The sequence below is a fragment of the Cupressus sempervirens genome, chromosome 9 (genome assembly GCF_028749045.1).
Source record: "Cupressus sempervirens isolate cs-2001-9-10 chromosome 9, ASM2874904v1, whole genome shotgun sequence".
NCBI lineage: Eukaryota > Viridiplantae > Streptophyta > Pinopsida > Cupressales > Cupressaceae > Cupressus > Cupressus sempervirens.
This window is the reverse complement of record NC_143126.1, coordinates 54599684-54607195: the sequence shown is the minus strand read 5'-3', so window position 1 is coordinate 54607195 and position 7512 is coordinate 54599684. Positions and strand designations below refer to the sequence as shown.

Genomic DNA, 7512 nt, shown 5'->3' with positions numbered 1-7512 from the left:
GATAAGATTAATCAGCAATATGCAATGTACTTTATTATAAGATTTATATAACTTTTGTACAAGGTCAATCATCCATACCTACTTTAAATTCCTTCAACCCATTTGTTTATTATAAATTTCAACACAAAATGTTTTAGTTTTAGTAAAAAAGTTCACGCTTAAAACAGTAATGGCAGGCCAAACGTGTGCGCAGTCTTTTAACAACTTGAAAAGTCACACATGGACGATAATGTGTACTGAGAATGGAAGGTTTGAATCCCAGAGGAACCCAGCTGGAAGGTTTGAAGCTGAGTCGCCTCAAGAATGGTAGGTTTTAATATTCAGAATACTGAATATAAATACATTACTCACTTCATTCTGCATTTGTATCAGCTAATCTAAAAGTCAACTGGCCAACCTCTGAACAGCTCAAATCTCTGCAAACTCAATTCGACAAAAACTTGCCCTGCAAAAAGAGAAGCATAAATAGTTCTGATAATCTATGGCAAATTCTGCATTAGATCTAGTTTGCAATGGTTCTCTAAAAAAAAGTGAAGAAATGAATGATGATGTGATATTCAAAGATCAACTGGAATTTGGGGATAATTGGCGAGAAATCCAGGGTGCCAATAACTGGAATGGCATGTTGAATCCCATTAACCCACTTCTCAAGTCAGAGATACTCAGATATGGTGATTTTGCACAGCACTGCTATGACGCATTTGATAATACTCGCTCTTCTCAATACTATGGGAATTGCAAGCGCTCCAAAAGCTCATTAGGCCAGACACTGGGATCTGTGAAATTTGGGCTCGGTTACCAAGTTACCCAATATATATACGCCAATACCGGAACCCTAATATCCTATTTCCGTGAGAAATGGAGGTATAGCGGCGCTTGGATGGGATATATCGCTGTTTGCACTGACCCAAATGAGATAAAAAGATTGGGAAGGCGTGACATAGTTGTTGCATGGAGAGGCACTGAAACACCCCATGAATGGATGCAAAATCTCAAAGACATATTAGTTCCTGCTGCTTTATCGGCTAGTACAAAGTCCAACATCCAAACCACTTTCAAACCTGATGTTCGTATAGAGAAGGGGTTTTTAACATGTTATACATCGGTAGACGAAGGATCTGGAAGATCCAGGCTGAGCGCAAGAGAGATTGTTGTGGGTGAAATAAGGAGGTTATTAAATGATTTCAAAGATGAAGATGTGAGTATAACGTTCACTGGTCACAGCTTGGGAGCTGCGCTGGCGACAATAAGTGCATATGATATAAAACAGATGGTGATGAATGAAAATCAGATGCGGTCAATACCTGTCACAGTCTTTGCCTTTGCCTCTCCGCGCGTAGGAAACTTGTCATTTTCCCAACACGTTGAGGAGATTGGAATCAAAGTGTTGCGGCTTGTAAACAAAAAGGATTTGGTCCCAAAAATTCCTGGAGTTTTCGTGAATGAGAAAATGGGTTGGCTACCCAGAATTATGTACTGGTTTCCATGGACATATGTTCATGTGGGTATCGAGATTACCTTGGATAGCAGCAACTCGCAGATGCTTAAGAAAACTTATAATCCTTCAAGTTTTCACAATTTAGAGGTTTATCTCCATTTAGTGGATGGGCTTCAAGAGAATAGCAATCTGCCATTTAGATTGCCACGAAGAGATCCAGCTCTGGTTAACAAGAATTCTGACTTATTGATTCCAGAGCTTCAAATTCCTTCCTATTGGTGGACACGGAGAAACAAGGAAATGGTGAAACGCATAGATGGAAAGCTGGTATACTCTCCGAGATCTCCCACTGTTCTTTCTGTTCCTGAATCCTCTTCCGTCCTCATCTCTAATTTAGTAATTGTTTTAGAGGTGATTGTCGCTCTTTTTGGAGTTATTAGTCTCTTCCACATTGGAAATAGATATTAGAACCTTTCTGATTATAATGTTGTTAAATACAATACTTCTCATGGAATCTTTATGCACTCTGAATTATTAATATATGGAAACACCAATTGCAATTGTATTGGAAATTGGGATGGTTACTAACATTAAGACATGGCAATACATAATTTAGAACCCTTCTACTTCAAATATTTTTCTCTCAATTGATAATATTTGTAAACATTAATTGCAATTGTATTTGAATTTTGGATGATCACTAAAATTTATGAACAGCAATACGGAATAATATGTTTGAAGGTACAGTAATGAAATTTAAAATTGAAAGTACTTTAAATAAAATAAAAATATATTGAAATTGACATTCAAATTTGAAATCATTAATTACTTTATCTTTGTGTTTGGCATCTGACTTTACTCTTTGATTGGTATAAAATTGATTGCCATTCAAGTCTTTTTTTCCTACCACCACAATTGATTTTGCACTATGAATGGAAATAGATCTAATATGACAAGAAATAGATTCAACATGGCAATATTTTTCCATTTTTAAGAATTAGATTTTCCCATTTTTAGGAATTACTTTCACATTCAATTTCATGGATTCACAACATGAAATGTGGTGGTCTCTAAGATTGAAGCCAAGCTAGAATATTAGATTACCAAGTCTGTTCAAAGATTTTGGTTGCAATGCATGTTTATAATTCATCATGATAGTTGCCTTCCAAAGCATTCTATGCCAAGTTAGATCATTTGTTAAGATACTCAAAGACATGATTATAACTAGGTTGGTTGGGATTATTGTGGTCTCCTTCAACATTGTCGGGGTTGGGATTCATTTTAACTAATATAAAAGTCTAAGATATTTATGTTAAATGGGTAGTGTGTACCATCACTGGAGATGAAGTATGGAAAATTGTATTATGATAATGCATCTCTTATGGCCATCCATTGCATCTCCCATCATGGAAAGAAATGAGATTTCAAACTAATGCTCATGAGTCTTCCAAGCCTTGGCTTAGATAACATAGTTATGGTTTCTGAGAAAATCTTTTGTTTAATCAATATAGTCTTCTATGGTCACCATAAATAAGGATGCAAGGTCTCCCTTTAGCTATAATTCCTAGTATACATTCTTTGCATTTAAATAGAAATAGCCTCTACACTCCATAAGATCTTTTTAGTAGAGGTACTATGTCAATCTACACATTGGAGGATGCTTGGTTTCAAGTTTTGGTCACAGTTAGGACTATGACACATTTGAGTTTTCCATTCACCACTATAATTTTTGCATGAAATTGGAGTCACTAACTATATTCCTTGGTGGAAAGAATGGAGGTGGTATCCAAATGCATGTTCTCAACACCATCATCTACCACAAGTATAGTTGTGGCTTTCTCCATATTTGCCTATGGTGTACAATTTTGACTAGGGATGACACATGCAACCTTCTAATTTAACATGGAAAATATATTTTATTATCATTTACTCTAGTATTATAGAGCTCAAAATTCTACATCTTAATTGTTCTCTTATTTTAGTGATTATCTTTGGGTTCACACCTACTTCATTGTGGTGCTACACATCCTTGCTACCACTTGTGCCACCACGTTAAACCTTTCCTTTATATGTTTTAGTTTTTTCATAAGTTGCAACAATATTGGGTTCGGATTCATAGTTTCTTTTCCCATTTTTCTTTAGCCATGTTTACCTAGCTCATGATCTGTCTCCAAGACAATCCAGAAATCTCATTTTATTTAATGTCCTTATGGCACACTTTCAAGAGGAGCTTTTATTTATAATTTGGGACTTCAATGGATATGTGAGTTGGGGAGCACACTTATGCCCCTTTTAGTTCTAGTGTTTCATTTGGAACATTTTAGCATGGGCTTTCTACAACATTTAATATTTCTCTTTGTGGACCTCATTGTTTTGGGTAGTATCCCTATCTTGGATTCATTCTCCAAACTCATGACCTTCCACATTTTATGTAGCTTTTCATGGTATCTCTAGACTAAATGACCCTAGTTGTCAATTTGTGGCTATTTTGTTTCCCTTTGGGATTTTTCTTACTCTTTTCTTTTTTCTTTTTCCTTTTTTTTCATACCAATACTCTGAAAATATTTTGATTTTCTTAGTTTTAATTTTCCCTTATTAAATTCTTTATCCTCTAAGGGTTTTTTTAATCTTATATCTCTTATATTCATCTTCATATATCGAAGAAGATTTTATTTTCTAGAGTTTGTGTAATTCTTTCACCTTTTCTCATTGGTTATCTGAAGTTTAACTTTTAAGGTCAAGGTGTTTATAGTTTTCCTTTTTCTCATGGATGTTGTTTATTTTGAAGGGCCCATCCTTGTTTTGTGTGGTTTTTTTTATTGTTTTTCTTTGATGGGGATTTCTTCTTTTCATTTTAAAGCCCATATTTCTTTTCATTCTTTCCTTAGTAGGCTTGGGTTTCTCCTTAAAGCTAGGATGGGTGACTAAATCATTTTATCATCTATTTTTTTTCCTATATTCTTTGGAAGTGAAATTAAATCCTATCAAGGTGGTTTACAACTTTTAAGAAATGGTTATTTCCTTGTCTATATTGCCTTTTTTTGGATAGGACTTCTCATTTTCAAGGATGAATTAGGTTTGAAACAAAAATCTTGTTATTTTATTCTTCTCTACTCTTACGAATGAGTGACTTTCTATTGTCGAGGTGGAGAGAATTTTTTCAAGAGATTTTTGTATTATTCGGTCTAATGTACTTATAATTTTATATTACATTTGATATTTATTTCAAAATCCAACATGAATATTTTGAGATCCTTTCAAAACTCTATGATCCTCTATATTTAGGAGGCTCTTTCATTCTTAGTTAGTATAATTAATTCACTTCTATTAGTAATTTTAAGTATATAGAATCATTGTGAACATCTAATTTTAAGGTTAGGAGTAATCAATAGTAAACAAATATAATCAAATCAAAACATACAAACTTGATCACCAACAATTAGGATAATGATGTACACAATAATAGGAAACCATACACCATACATATGGATTTTGTTGACTTGGGAAATCCTTGATTAGATGGAAAATAATGGTAGGATTAGCACCCACAATATAGTGTACTAATATGTAGCCTCCTCGTAAAAGGATGTGACCCTCTTAGGAGTCAAATATAGTTCAATTACGATAAAAACCTTTGATAAAGGATAATTTTGTGTTAGGATATCTAGACCCCTTTTTAGAAGGTTCTAACCATGTTAAAGGTTGATGAGAACAAGTGGACCCATTGTCCAAATGCTCTGACAATAGTGAAAGATAAACATTTTAGGATAACATATCTAATAAGTATGAATTAACTAAACTAGAACTTACTTCTCCAAAAATGTTCCTTTGAAGTCAACCAACATCCCAATGGCTTATCTATTGTGTTCTAATAATCTACCATCAAGGATTTCATTATTCCATTCTTATTATCTAGTTCATACATTCTAGAAAAGGAAAATATATCTCCTTTAAAACCTTTCCTAATATATTATTGGTTCATCTTATTAGAGATTACCCAATGTACAATTAATTACATAGAGATATCATAGGGCATGTACACTTGCATAAACACACACACACACACACACACACACACACACACACACACACACACACACACACACACACACACACACACACACACACACACACACACACATATATATATAAAGTATACCACATGTTACAAAAGAATATAACTTTTTTTAATGATAATTCACATGATTCGACAACCCAGTTGGTTGCTACTAAAATACATTTTATAATAGATACCAAACACCTTTCTAGAAAAAGATAAATGACTCTCATATCCAAACACATGTGCATGATAAAATGTTATAACATCTTCCATGAACACCATTATTAATTTCTAGCTACCATCAAGATATTAAAGAATCCAAGCTGCCCCTATTACAACATAGATAGGATATCTATGTTACAATGAATGTTCATGGTATTCATATAGGGGAGTATATAATAGCATCATTGGAGACATGATTCAAATTTTATGTGTTGCATTCATGATAGTGTTTTTCATTAATATCAACATACTTGTTATTTTGTGACAACTAGAAGAACAACATAGAGAGATTATCTATAAATGGTTCAAGGATTAAAGATTATATTATGTGTACTTAACAATTTGTTACATACAGTATGTGTAGATGCAAAAGTTAAGACGATGTATGGAAATATAAAGACTCGATAGAGTTGCACATATTTTAGTAAAGGAAGCTTTCAGACCACATTTCTAGAAAGAAGATACTATTATTTGGATTTTATCTCCTAAAAAATATGGAATTTGGTTAAGCAAGTTGAGATAGAGGTTGAAGATATGTTGAAAATGACTTGGTTAAGTTAGCATAATCATATGTTCTCTACTGAAGAAAGTGAACTGATAGATTGGTTGTAATCATGAAAGGAGGTAATATTTTAACATAATGTGTATTATAATATCTTAAGGATGTCTTATATTATCATTGTAAATTAGGAAAGCCTCAAGCCTATCTCAATCACTTATTTAAGGACTTGTAAAATAAAAGTTATTTCCTTGTGGTAGAGTGTGAGTTATTATATTAGTGGCATCCAATACATATATTTTTGTAATTAGTGAGATTATTTGTATGGTATGCAACAATAGCCTTGCAATATCTATTGTGTGAACTTGGTATGAAAAGTTGTCAAGATCAAAGAAGAGTTTGGTGTAGTTAAGGCACAATGAGCTTAAAAGGAACTCTGTTTGTCAAGATAAGTTGTTGGTTGAATAGTTGTTCTTTTACATTGTATTATTCAAAAGGGATAGTACACATGCCATTTGGATATTGGGTTTAGTGTTCTTCCTTTCAAATCATAATAGGGTTAGCACAACTCCTTATAGGGTTGGAATATGCTAACTATGATTCAAAGTCTCCTAATAGAGACTCATATGTATTGATTGTATTTCACTAACTCCTAATAGGGTTTATCCTATAACAAAGAAATTTATTATTATCATATCATTTTGTGTGGGTAGCATCTTCACTAGGGTTTTCCCTTTGATCAATATTTTCCCTAGTAAACAAGTCTAGAGTTATTGTGCATGGTTATTTTTATAAGGTTGTTGCATCTATTGATTAAATGTTTTATAATTAATAATAATAATGAGAGTTATTTTCATTGCATAACATATTAATCCACCACACCCCCCCTCTGTCTCCCCAAATCTTAGTTATCTTGGTGGAGCTTACATTCTAATAATTGGTATTAGAGCATCAAGTCCTTAATGTAAAAAGCTTAACCCACTCTTGACCTCTAATCTAGTTTCATTCCTTCTTAGTCTTCAAGGGAATGGCTCCCCCCACCAATGTTAGCCCCCCAGAGCTGGCCCATGTGTGTCCAGATCTAGAGCTAATGTTGTTTGTTAAGTCCTTGAATGGTTGGGTCTTGAATCAAGTGGAAAATCCTAGCCTGATGGAACCATGCAATGTTCTTGATGACTATGCCTATCTGGGCCCCCAACCTCTCAGGGGTCCCATGATTGGTGTCAATGAGGCTGTGACCCCAAAGTCAAACTGGCTAGGGGTTGTCTTTAGATTGATGTTTACTGTGGACTC

At 33.8% G+C, this 7512-nt stretch overlaps 1 pseudogene; it reads left to right on the top strand.

Moving 5' to 3' along the window:
* Positions 1 to 388: 388 nt before the first annotated feature.
* LOC149537603 (phospholipase A1-Igamma3, chloroplastic pseudogene) lies at positions 389 to 1906 on the top strand (annotated as a pseudogene).
* Positions 1907 to 7512: the final 5606 nt, after the last annotated feature.